The sequence below is a fragment of the Musca domestica genome, unplaced genomic scaffold (assembly GCF_030504385.1).
Source record: "Musca domestica strain aabys unplaced genomic scaffold, Musca_domestica.polishedcontigs.V.1.1 2, whole genome shotgun sequence".
Classification (NCBI taxonomy): Eukaryota; Metazoa; Arthropoda; class Insecta; order Diptera; family Muscidae; genus Musca; species Musca domestica.
Window position 1 is genome coordinate 21,788,058 of NW_026712249.1, and position 14,523 is coordinate 21,802,580.

Genomic DNA, 14,523 nt, shown 5'->3' on the forward strand with positions numbered 1-14,523 from the left:
GAGGTCAGCTGAAAATGTGCACCTTCAAGCGCCGGCCATGGTGATGGTGTAGGCCGCCATAACAGCCGATGGTCGCTCTCCGCTCGTATTAATCGATTGTGGCATCAGAATAAATGCCGAATATTATCGCGAAAATATTCTGGAGGGTGTTTTAAAGCCTTGGACTCACAAACATTTTGGCCGCAGACCTTGGACATTCCAACAGGACTCAGCACCATCGCACTCAGCACGCACCACCACGCATGAGGTTCTTCGCTTCATCTCCACACAATGGACACCAAAATCTCCCGATTCCAATCCGTTGTACTATTGCGTCTGGAGTATTTTGGAAAAAAAGGTTGGCACTAGGAAATACTAAAATGTCGATCACCTCAAGCAAGCGCTTCGCCGAGAATAGGCCAAAATACCGTAGAGCATCATTCGGGCAGCGTGTGGTGGTTAAATTGGCCGTTTGAAGGCCATAACTCATGCCAAAGTTGACCAATTCGAACAAATCTAAACTTATTCTAAAATTTGATGCTATTTCCGACATTTTTTGCTTCCATTCAATAAAATTAAAAAAAAAATAAAAAGTTATGGCGTTTGACTTTGTTGCAGTTTTTTTATCTCACCCCTTATATCTACCTACACAAAGAGTCAATATTTTGAAGGATTATCTCACATTAATAAAATTAACTCTGGTGCAATAAAGGTCTGACTTCTGGTACCTTCCCCACAACGAATCATTATTTTGAATAATTGCAATTCTTATAAAATGCGAACATATCCAAAAATATTTTCTAGTTTTCTTCAAAATTCAAAATCTGTAGGTCCGATCTTTATGACAATTCTCAAAAAAGGATACGTAAATAAATTGTCAAATGCAAACCGACTGATACTTTTCAACTGGGGCTTTTAATTACCTCTATGACCACTGTTGTTTAAAGTTGCTGAAAACATTACAGAATATCACCCTCCTGATCTCTTCGACCACCACTTCCCAGCCTATTATATCCCACTAACAAGATTGTATTAAAGTAATGATGCTAAAACCATTTTCTTTTAACATTTCACTAAAACGAACCGGAGTGCTATGTTCTTAGCGTTCTTTTTAAGGAGAACAAGTAATGGTACATCAGTTTGGAAATTATTTATCCACCTTTCTCCCCTTCGCTACCTCACATTTAGCCACCAAATCCATACAACCCAAACCATGCCAAATTCCATTGTATGTGTGTTTGTGTGTGGTGGGGACATGTAGCAACGAGAGCGAAAGCTTTGTGTGTTGGTCCAATTTAGTGCTTAATTTGAATGTTATTCTCGTACATGCATAGTCCGCAATATCAGACTGAAACGCGACGGGACATAGGCGCCAGTTTCCTCCAGCACATAACAAAGCCAACAAAAAGAAAAAATAACATCGTTTCGTTTCATTGCATCTGCATCTCTCACCCGTCCGTCCATCCAACCACCCGTCAGATATTGCAACATTTAACAGCACAACAGGTAAATAACCTGAGCACGCATGCGTGAATTTAAGTTGTCAGTTGTGTGACTGGAATTCTTTTCTCGGTCAATGTGTACGAGTTCGGGCCCAGTGCGTGAGTGTTTTGGCTTTTCTAGAACTCCGTTTTTGTCGTTTGCATTGCTTATCATCATCATCATCGTCACCGTCCATTTCGGCTTGTACATTCCCTCCTGGTGTTCTTTTGTATTTTTCTTTATGTCAGTTAAACTACTTGACGCCGTTTTTCATAATCTCAGGGGATTTTAATTGTTTCTTCTGCTCGTGGAGTGCCCTATCATAATCCCGAACCGATGACATTGATCCCAAAACCCAAACTCCGCAGAAAGGTTAACATGTCCAATTGAGAGTCAATGAAAATAGATGATGTGTAAATCAATATCGAGTCATCGAAGGACAATGTTGTTTCTGAATAGATTTCAGTGGCATGGATACTCTACATTGGGCTTAAAATCAAGAAGGAATCCAAATTTGAGTTTCAATTGCTATTGTCTGTAGAAGACCTGTATTCGTCTACGGTCTATAGAAGTCCTCTACTCTACTCTACTTCCTATAGGTGCCCTGTAGGCGCTCTACTTCCTATAGAAGACCTGAAGGAGGTCTCCTGAAAGTCCTTAACGCCTATAGAAGACCTGGAGGTCTTCAACTGGCTATTAAAGGTCTGAAGTTATTCTACTGCTTATAGAATACTACAGGCCTTCTAATGCCTATAGAAGACCTAGAGGTCTTCTACTACCTATAGAAGACCCAGAGGTCTTATTCTGCCTTTGGAAGACTTGAGGGTCTTCTACTGCCTCTAGAACACCAGAAGGCCTTCTACTGCTCTAGAAGACTTCTACTGCCTTCAGAAGACATAGAAGTCATCTTCTGCCTGTAGAAGAACTACTGCCTAATCTGGAGACTTGGAGGTCTCCTATACTCTGTAGAAGACCTGGAGGTCTTCTATACTCTATAAAAGACCTGGAGGTCATATATGTTCTATAGAAGACCTGGAGGTCTTCTATACTCTCTATAGAAGACCTGGAGGTCTTCTATACTCTCTATAGAAGACCTGGAGGTCTTCTATGCTCTCTATAGAAGACCTGGAGGTTTTCTATGCTCTCTATAAAAGACCTGGAGGTCTTCTATGCTCTCTATAGAAGACCTGGAGGTCTTCTATGCTCTCTATAGAAGACCTGGAGTTCTTCTATACCTTCTATAGAAGACCTGGAGGTCTTCTATACTCTCTATAGAAGACCTGGAGGTCTTCTATACTCTCTATAGAAGACCTGGAGGTCTTCTATACTCTCTATAGAAGACCTGGAGGTCTTCTATACTCTCTATAGAAGACCTGGAGGTCTTCTATACTCTCTATAGAAGAACTGGAGGTCTTCTATGCTCTATAGAAGAACTGGAGGACTCCTTTGCTCTATAGAAGAACTGGAGGACTCCTATGCTCTATAGAAGAACTGGAGGTCTTCTATACTCTCTATAGAAGACCTGGAGGTCTTCTATACTCTCTATAGAAGACCTGGAGGTCTTCTATGCTCTCTATAGAGGACCTGGAGGTCTTCTATGCTCTCTATAGAAGACCTGGAGTTCTTCTATACCTTCTATAGAAGTCCTGGAGGTCTTCTATACTCTCTATAGAAGACCTGGAGGTCTTCTATACTCTCCATAGAAGACCTGAAGGTCTTCTATACTCTCTATAGAAGACCTGGAGGTCTTCTATACTCTCTATAGAAGAACTGGAGGTCTTCTATGCTCTATAGAAGAACTGGAGGACTCCTTTGCTCTATAGAAGAACTGGAGGACTCCTATGCTCTATAGAAGACCTGTAGGTCTTCTATACTCTCTATAGAAGACCTGGAGGTCTTCTATACTCTCTATAGAAGACCTGGAGGTCTTCTATACTCTCTATAGAAGATCTGGAGGTCTTCTATACTCTCTATAGAAGACCTGGAGGTCTTCTATACTCTCTATAGAAGACCTGGAGGTCTTCTATACTCTCTATAGAAGACCTGGAGGTCTTCTATACTCTCTATAGAAGAACTGGAGGTCTTCTATACTCTCTATAGAAGACCTGGAGGTCTTCTATACTCTCTATAGAAGACCTGGAGGTCTTCTATACTCTCCATAGAAGACCTGGAGGTCTTCTATACTCTCTATAGAAGACCTGGAGGTCTTCTATACTCTCTATAGAAGACCTGGAGGTCTTCTATACTCTCTATAGAAGACCTGGAGGTCTTCTATACTCTCTATAGGAGACCCGGAGGTCTTCTATAATCTCTATAGGAGAGCTGGAGGTCTTCTATACTCTCTATAGGAGACCTGGAGGTCTTCTATACTCTCTATAGAAGACCTGGAGGTCTTCTATACTCTCTATAGGAGACCTGGAGGTCTTCTATACTCTCTATAGGAGACCTGGAGGTCTTCTATACTCTCTATAGGAGACCTGGAGGTCTTCTATATTCTCTATAGAAGACCTGGAGGTCTTCTATACTCTCTATAGAAGACATGGAGGTCTTCTATAGTCTCTATAGAAGACCTAGAGGTCTTCTATACTCTCTATAGAAGACCTAGAGGTCTTCTATACTCTATAGAAGACCTGGGGGTCTTCTATTCCTTATAGAAGACTTGGAGGTGTTCTATTTCCTATAGAAGACTTGGAGGTGTTCTATTTCCTATAGAAGACTTGGAGCATATTAGCTACTGCTTACAGAAGACCAGCATGATTGATCGATCATGACCCAACTGCATGTGCAATCGAAACATATTTCGTTTATTTACTCATCAATGCGGCAATGCTGTCAGTGACTGTCACAACGAAACGAAGAAGATGTATTGCAGGTATTCATTGATTGATTCATCCATAAGGTAATGGACACCACTTGTGTGGGTCTTCTCCTCCTTTTTTTTCAATTTTGGGAAAGTGATACCCACTTTCCCTCAAAAAAAAAACTCCAACGAATGATCGATGTTCAATGTGGTTAAAGATCATTACCGCAAGATACCCAGCTGCTTGTCAATATAATTTTAAGTAGCTTAGGTCAAGGTTAGGAAGATTTCACCACCACAACAAACAAAAAGGGATTAACTTCATTGTCTGCCCTCTTAGCTTCCATGGATCACTTAATTAGTGACTTTTTTCCCTTCGTTTCTTTTTTTCGATTTTTTTTCTTCTTCTACCTTGGTCTTGATTTGTGATAAGAATCCTGACAGAGTTCATGTTAAAAAAGAATTTGTTCGGTTCAGGAACTTCTTTAAAACGGCAGCTTTAGTCTGATCTTCTTTTCTTTTCGCAGAGACACTGGACATGAACTCTTAGTAATTTTTGTGTCACAACAGCTGCTGCCGGTGCTGCTGGGACAATTTACCCAAGATCGCAATCGTAAATGCGGTTGCAGTTTCTGGTCAGTGGAGTTTATTTTCTGTTATTAAAGCTCCGTTTAATTGTTTCTTTTGAGAGCTTCCTCTTCTTTGTGGGCTTGGCCAACTTTGTTTTGTTATTGTTGTTGTATGCCAATTAAAGGAAAACGTTTTTTGGCGACCTTTCCCTTGGGTAGAAGTCCTTAACCGCATCGAGATTTGTAAATTTTGATAAGAATTGGCAGTCATGTTGGAAGTCAAATAAAGTCGTAAAGGTTTTTGGGTCTGTGAATGTTCTTTTTTTTGCAAAATAATGATTTAATTAACAAAATGCTATTTATAAGGGATACATCAGGTAGGTAAAGCAATCACAGGTTGTCACAGGGAAATGTCATATTTATGAGCTTGCTCGAACGGTTAAGGGTTTAAAATGTATACAATTTCCGCTACAAGCCCTCTGCTTGTTATTGCCCACACTTAACCGTACCTCAAGATTTGCGGTATTTTTAAAGTTTCTGACACAATTTCCAACCAAATTAGCTGAAACTTGACATTTGAGGTCCTTCCGAGATCGGTTCTTTCCTTGCGAAAAAAATGTTCAATTCAGGCACCTCCCGATTTTCGGTCTTTTTTAGGTATCTGCAATATTTTTTCAATCATTTTAGATTAATGTGGGTTTGGATGTTTGGGTTATTATACCCTTAGCCATATGGCTACGGAAGGTATATATCATTTGATACGGCCAAAACGTGCCTCATCGAAATAACGGTTTAAGGCCCTAGGTCTCTTTGGACTAACTCCGTTTTAGGACATTTGGGGTCGATCAAGCGATGTCCGGCTGTCCGTCTGTCTGGCTGGCTGGTGCGCACGATAACTCTCGAAGGGAGTATCCGATTTGGTCCAAACTTGGTACATCGTATTACCTTAGATCGAGTACGGAGATGGGCTTTATCGGTCCACTCCTTCTGGTACCTCTCCCACAAAAGGTCAGAATTTTATATTTTACTGCACCCAAGGAGAAAGGATAATCCGATTTTGTTCCAACTTTGCGAATCCTAATATTTTCATCAGTGCTAGATCAGGTGCGAAAATGGACAATATTGGTCCACTTCATCAGGTACCTCCCCCACAAAGGGTCTGGTGTGAAAATAAAATTTATCGGTCAAAATTTTGAATAATTACAACTCTTCTAAAATGTGATGTAAGAGTCCGATTGTCTACAAATTTCACATATCCAAATATTTTTATCAACCTGGTGTTAAAATGGAATATATCGGTCCACTCCTTCTGGTACCTCCCCCACAAAAGGTCGAAATTTTGAATTCCAAAAATCTGTTGTAAAGATGGGATATATCGGTCCACTCCTTCTGGTACCTCCCCCACAATAGGTCAAAATTTTAAATATCCACGAAGCTCATGCAGCACGAAATTAACATCCTATTCCATTCAAGACTTGGTACATCTCCATATTTACATCACCACAAGATCTGCTATAAAGATGGTGGATGTCGGACCATTTCTTTTGCTACCTGCCCCTCATACATATACAATATCTGTTGTGCAGATGATATATATCTGGGAACCCCTTCTTGTACCTCACTTACAAAGGGTCACAATTTTCTATACTTGTATATGTCATAACTTGCGAAACAGCGATTCTTTACAACTTGCTATATCTAAATATATGTCTCTCACCCAGAATTCTGAGACGAATATAGAATTTATGATTTTCCATAAATTGGATTTTCTTGTAATATTGTCCATACCATTAGGCCCATTCCTTTGGAACCTACTCCATAAGGGGTTAAAATTCAAGTCAAACAGATGTCAAAATATTTTAAAATAATCATACCTTAGCTGAGGGTATACATCTGTCGGCAAAACAGACAAATGCTTTTTAACTTGTTTGTGACACATTTTTCAACGGATTTATCTAAAAATTGGTATTTGTAGTTCATAATGGGTTCTACCTCCGGTGCCAGAATATTGAATATTTGGGACGACGTTTTCCTATAGCGCACATATATTGGTATCCCCCGATATTAGGTATTTTAATAATCCTAGCCACATTTACCCACGAAACTGTTTCAAATTTGGTATTTGATGACAATTCTTGAAGGTTCCCGCTTTGGTATGGCCCCCATATAAAGGTCTCACCCACTTTATGGTATTTTGAAAAGTCTGTCCTTCTGTGGAAATCACTCTAGCTTCCGAACGAAATGAAGTAGGTTGATAAAATTTTACTCAAAGGTATATTATGTTTGCAGGACTTTTGGAACTGAAAATAGGCCATGAAGGTCCACGTTTTGGTATGGTCCCTACATATTGTTACCTCCCTATTTTCGGTATTTTGGTGATTTAAGCTGCATTATTCACCGAAAATGTTTCAAATTTGGTATTTGAAGTTCGTAATAGATACTAAAGCCTAAGACAGAAAATTGTCTGTGCAGGTCCACGTTTTGGTATATCCCACATATAATGGTACCATCCTATATTCGTTATTTTGATGATTTTAGCTATATTATTCACCGATTTTTTTTTTTAAATTTCACATTTGAATATTGAAATGGCTTATGGCAAAAGTTGCCTATGCAGGTCCACGTCGTCATATAGATCCTAATAACGGCTAGATTCGTTATTTTTAAGATTTTAACAGAATTTTTAACGGATTAAATTTTTTGTTTATACCCTACACCACAAGGTGGTCAGGGTATTATGTATTTGTGCATTTGTTTGTAACAGGCAAAAGGAAACGAGATAGACCCATATTTGGCAACAATATTTGGCGGAAATATATCAAATGCAGCTCAGAAATACCTTTGCTAAATTTTATCGAGATCGGTTCAGATTTGGATATAGCTCCCATATATAACTTCGTCCGATTTACCTTTTATTGTGCACCAAACGTCTAATATTTGTCCAAATGGGATGGAATTTGGCACTTACGATCGAATTGAGTGTAGAAGCTAGTATGTCAAATTTGGTGAAGATCGGTTTAGATATAGCTATAGCTCCCATATATACTGTTCATCCGATTTGTTACCCACAGCCGTAATATGCCCTCCGAACAACAATATTTGGGGAAATATATCAAATACAGCTCTGAAATATATTTGTCAAATTTTATCGAGATCGGTTCCGATTTGAATATAGCTCCCATATATATCTTTATATGATTTCAAATTAATTGTGCACCAAATGGGCAATACAAGTCCGAATTTAAAGGATACATATGCTTCGACATATTTAGTCCGTGCGTGTATGATTGAATTCTCCCATAAAAACTTTTAATTGTTATGCGGAGCTCTACTAAATTAGCAAAGTGGTGTAGGGTATCATAAAGTCGGCCCCGCCCGACTTTAAGGCTTTCTTTACTGATTTTTTTTTTTTTTTTTTTTTGAAAATTGCCAAACTCGTTCCAAATGGTTGAGGACATTCAAAGTTCGGCCCGGCCGAACTGTCAGATTTTTTACTATTTTTTTCTTGTTTTTCTTTAGAAATACAAATGGCGATACCAAAACTGTTTTCGGAAGTTTTCAGACATTGAATAGATAGTAAACTGTTTTACCTAGAATTCTAAGACAATGTTACTAAGCCATCACATGCATTCATAACATAAAATAATTAACTTGTTCCCCAACTCTCTCTCTCTCTCCCTCTCTCTCTCACACTGACTATCAGAGCACCTAACGCCAATGATTGCTGCCATCAATTCGATACAGCATGAAAAATCAATTAAACTGATACCGACTGTCATTAATCGTATGTTCTTAAATGATAATCCATGATAAGTTCCGACATTTAGTGACACATAAAAATGATTGGCCGCAGACTATATAGCCAGCTACTTCCCCACAAAAAAAAAAATATTCTAAAGACTATGAACCAAAAACAAAATAAATTCATGAAAAATGTTCATCATTTGTGAGACGATGAACCTTTTCTTCATTGGAGTCGCTCACTTCCCCCAGAAACTAAATGAAACCAGACAAACATATTTTATTTGCATAATTTCAGAATAAACAACCCAAAAAAGAGTTGAATGTGCCATATTGCAGGGGTAAAGGCAGTGACAGCTATGAGGATGGCCATAATAACTGACAATAACGAAATTATAATGTTAAAGGTGCTAATTAAAATTATCTTTATGTGGACATTTTGGTAGTAAGGTTTTTTCCTCCTCTCTTTCCTTTCTCCCTCCCTCTGCCATATATGAATTGAAGACCGACGAAATAGACTTTAAGCCGCCTGAATTTTCAAAATGTCTCTAATTGAGCACATGGCTTAGTGGTCCCTGGCTAAGGGTTTATCTATGAAATGCATAATTTTTGAATTTATTTTAAAGATAACTGCCTGTCGGACAGTCTTGGGTCGTTCGCTTCGTTTTCCTTAAATGCATGGCTGAAAAAGGTGTTGGTAATGACTTTGGAAATTTGTCGTTAATAAATGATGCCATTAAAATTAAGCATTTTTCATCTGCCATGGAAATGTCCATTCAAGTGGTGTATTTTTATTGAATTGTAAGCTCTGGTTGTAGATGTCGAATGGAAAAAAAGAAATATAAAGCTGTGAAAGTCGGCGATAGGAAAGCAACATAAATGACCGACCTTTGTCGTCTGAAAAATTGCTTTCCAATATCGAAATCTTTTGAGATACAATTTTCTTACGAATAAAAATTTTCAATTTGTCTTGAATTCTTGACACGTTTTAACACCTTGATGACGATCTTTCTGCCTGGCTCGTACATAGTTACAAATGGAGTCATCTATGAATTGACATGAATTTTTCAAGAAATATATTTTTTTTTATTGGCCAATAATCTTCTTTGGGGCTTTTGACCTACGCACCGAATATTTCCAAATCCACTTGGAATTTTTCAAAAACCAGACTTGCTATTGGACAGTGAAATTATAAGAAAAATTGCAGCGAATTGAGAAAAAGTTCCAAAAATTTGGCAAAGATATTTCTGAGCTGTATTGGTATATTTCCCTGAATATCGTTGTTACGGAGTGCATATTACGGCTGTGGGTAACAAATATGACAAATCGGATGAACAGTATATATGGGAGCTATAGCTATATCGGAACCGATCTTCACCAAATTTGACATACTAGCTTCTAGACTCAATTTGGTCGTATGTGCCAAATTCCATCCCATTTGGACAAATATTCGACGTTTGGTGCACAATAAAAGGCAAATCGGACGAAATTATATATGGGAGCTATATCCAAATCTGAACCGATCTCGATAAAATTTAGCAAATGTATTTCTGAGCTGTATTTGATATATTTCATCAAATATTGTTGTTACAGAATGCATATTACGGCTGAGGAGGACAAAAATAACAAATCGGATGAACAATATATATGGGAGCTATTGCTATATCTGAACCGATTTCGATCAAATTTGGCATACTTATTTTCAGGTCCAATCTGATTGTACGTGCAAAATTCCATACTATTCGGACTGATAGTACACGTTTGGGGCACAATAAAAGGCAAATCGGACGAAGATATATATGGGAGCTATATCTAAATTTTGACCGATTATCTCCAATTTCAATAGGGTTCGTCCTTGGGCCAAACAAATGATTTGTGCAAAATTTCATCTGAATAGGGCAATAAATGCGAACTGTACTTTGTTTACAAAAATACATGGACAGACGGACGGACGGACATGCATAAATCAACTCAGAAAGTGATTGTATGCAGATCATCAAAAGGAACTATGGGTCTATCTCGCTTCCTTTTGCCTGTTACAAACAAATGCACAAAGACATAATACCCTGACCACCTTATGGTGTAGGGTATAAAAACAAGTACAAATGCTGCAAGTTCGGCCGGGCCGATCCTTGAATACCCTCCACCATTTGGAACGAATTTGGCAATTTTCAAAAAAAAATTAATAATAAAATCCGTTAAATATTCTGTTAAAATCTTAAAAATACCGAGTACAACGACGTGGACCTGCAAAGGTATCTTTTGTCATAAGCCACTAGAATATTCAAATGCGAAACTTGAAACCGGAGAATAATGTAGGTAAAATCATCAAAATACCGAATATCGGGAGGTACCGTTATATGGGGGCTATACGAAGACGTGGACCTTCAAAGACAATTTTCTGTCATAGGCTGAAGTATCCATTACGAACTTTAAATTCCAACTTTGAAACAATTCCGGTGAATAGTGTCGCTAAAATCATCAAAGTACCGAATATCGGGAGGTACCGTTATATGGGGCTATACGAAGACGTGGACCTTCAAAGACAATGTTCTGTCATAGGCTGAAGTATCCATTACGAATATCAAACACCAAATGTGAAACAATTCCGGTGAATAATGTTGCCAAAAACAATCATAAAACCGAATATCGGGAGGTACCGTTATATTGGGGCTATAGGAAGACGTGGACCGGCACAGACACTTTTTTGTCATAGGATGTAGTATTCATTACGAACTTCAAATACCAAATGTCAAACAATTCCGGTGAATAATGTCGCTAAAATCATAAAAATACCGAATATCGGGAGGTACCGTTATATTGGGGCTATACGAAGACGTAGACTTACACAGACAATTTTCTGTCGTGAGCTGTACTATCCATTACGAACTTCAAATACCCAATTTGAAACATTTCCGGTGAATAATGTCGCTTAAATCATCAAAATACCGAATATCGGGAGGTACCATTATGTGGGGGCTATACGAAGACGTAGTCTTACACGGACAATTTTCTGTCTTAGGCTGTAGTCGAATCGAGTCGTTACGAAATTCAAATACCAAATTTGAAACAATTCCGGTGAATAGTGTCGCTAAAATCATAAAAGTACCGAATATTGGGGGGTACCATTATATGGGGGCTATACGAAGACATACACAGACAATTTTCTGTTTTAAGCTCTACTATCCATTACGAACTTCAAATACCAAATTTGAAACATTTCCGGTGAATAGTGTCGCTAAAATCACCAAAATACCGAAAATAAGGAGGTACCATTATATGGGGGCTATAGCAAAACGGGGACCTACGTGGCCCATTTTCAACACCAAAAGTCCCGCAGACATAATATACATTTGAATAACATTTTTCAACCTTCTTCATTTCGTTCGGAAGCTAGAGTGATTTCCACAGACGGATAGGCGGACGGACATCGCTAAATCGACATATAATTTTATGCTGATGAGGAATATATATACTTTGTGGGGTCTAAAAGGTATATTTCGAGGTGCTAGAAACGGGACGACAAACTTAATGTACCCTCCATGAAACCGTCACACACTGCCCGAATGTTGCTCTGCTGTGTTATGGCCCATTTCCGGCGAAGCGCTTGCTTGAGGTAATTAAAACTTTGGTATTTTTTGTTACGGGTACTCTACTAAATACGCATAGTGCTATAGGGTATCATATAGTCGGTCCCGCCCGACTTTTGACCTTTCCTTACTGGTTATATATGTAATTATGGATGTAAGGCAGTATCGACCAGACGGTTCACATTAGTGACGAAAAGTTTTTGCTATTCACATGGATACGTCCTGAACGCACACAGTTTTTGAAGAATTGTATAAAGCCTGCCCTACACATTATAAGCAATTATATCCTGCCAGTAGCCCTAATATTCGAATAATATATACGTTCTTAGTTCTCTCTTTGAAAAATATCATGTTAATATTATTATTCGTTTTACGATTATTACGACAACCCTAATAAAGCAAAAACAAAAAAAAACATTGTCTACAATCACGTTATAAATGATATTCATTTTCAATACTCAGCAATATTTCATGTTATACCATCATTAATTATGTCTCCAAATAGCCAAAAACAAAAAAGGAAACATAAATTATGTCCTTTACGGCTTCCCAAATACAAGACAATAACGAGGCAATACTTACACGGAACGAAAAAAAAAAACGAGGGGGAGAGAAGAAAATGGAAGCAAAAAATACATAATGAAATTAAACATCCTCCCTTTCAAATAAAAGTACTCTCTCCCCACAGAAATGGGAACAATATTGAAAAGCATAAAAATAGGAATAAACATACAGCGGGCTCCAATCCGCAACGGAAGCTTTGGCTGTAAACAAACACCACATGAGGTTGGTTTCATTATTTCACTCGGCATATTTCGGCACACCATCCATGCCTTCCTGTCCTCCCTTTCAGTTGTGGCTACCAACAACAAGCCATACTCAAATAAAACAACAAATATAACAATAAAGTAGTATCCATACCAAAAAAAAACACAAACCTTTTTAAGTGTCCATATTTTCTTCCCTTGTTAGGACAGAGGAAGTTTCCTTATTTCACACCATTGCGAGAAACAACACCGCCATAAACATTTGTATAACATGATTATGAATGCCCCTCTCTTAGGGTGGTGGTTGTTTCCTCTCTTTTGTTCTCATTTTTTTAAATGGGTGGTTGTGTTATTTAGCTACTGTTTGCCGAAGACCGTTTAATTGAGCAACAGGGAGAATGAGAGTGCTGAGAGAACACTTCAAATTTGTTACACGACTGTCGGTGTGTTGGTGCTTATCTATGTGAGTTTTGTATGCCTGAGTGTTTGTTTTTGTTTGTTTGCCTTTTGGCTGAATTGTGCCGTGGAAGTCAAAAGAGGCGGAGACTATTTGTGGTAATTTATGGTAAATGAATTCATTCATAATTGGATTGTGGTGAGCAAAATGGGTACTAAAATAAACAAAGCCAAAGAAACAAACGCACACATTCCCTCTTGGCAACGAAAAGAGATGCCAGATGTGCTAGTAAACGAAATGTTCAATACATTAAAAATATAGGTATGTATGGTTAGAGTAAAAATAGTGTTGTTGAGTAGTAAATAATAATTTTATGTTTATTGAAATTATGTACATAAAATATGTACGTTTGTACCTATGTTATTAGAATTTATGGTCATGTTTACTTGACTTGTCTTACTGCTCAAATAATAAAATAGTGGGGGTCCCTACCTATTATTTTCATTTTCCAGATAAGGTATATTTAGCTAATGGCACACATACATTTGCCATAATGAATGAGACCAATGCTATCAATATTTTTTGAAGTACCTACTCGAAACTTGCAAGCTTGTAAGGGACCCTTTAAATTATGATAACGTAGGTGCACCTAAGGTCAACATGGTCGTCAATTATTTGTATTTAAAATAAAAAAGAATTTTCACTACCTAATATAAAAATAGACTTATGTAAGCTTTAAGGATACCCACTCTCTGCATACAATTTCGTTTGAGAAATTTTTTCCTCAATTTCGGCATTAGTGTTTTTAGATATTCGGTATACTTCCAGACAAAGTGGTTGTAGGTTGTATCCGAGCTAAACACCTTTTTAAAAATACTTCCAGACAAAGTGGTTGTAGGTTGTATCCGAGCTAAACACCTTTTTAAAAATTTTCACTACCCATAATTTTGGAAGGTCCAAACTACATTTTTAAATCTCCTCCTTCTGGTAACTCCCAAAACGAAAAGTCGAAATTAAAAAAAATATATTTTACTGCACAAAAAGAGAGAGGACAATCTGAGTTTGCTCTATCTTTGCAAATCCTAATATTTGTACCTCCCCCACAAAGGGTCAAAATTTTGAATAATTATAACTCTTATAAAATGTGACAAAAGAGTCAGGTTGTCTTCAAATTACACACATCACATTACTTTTATTA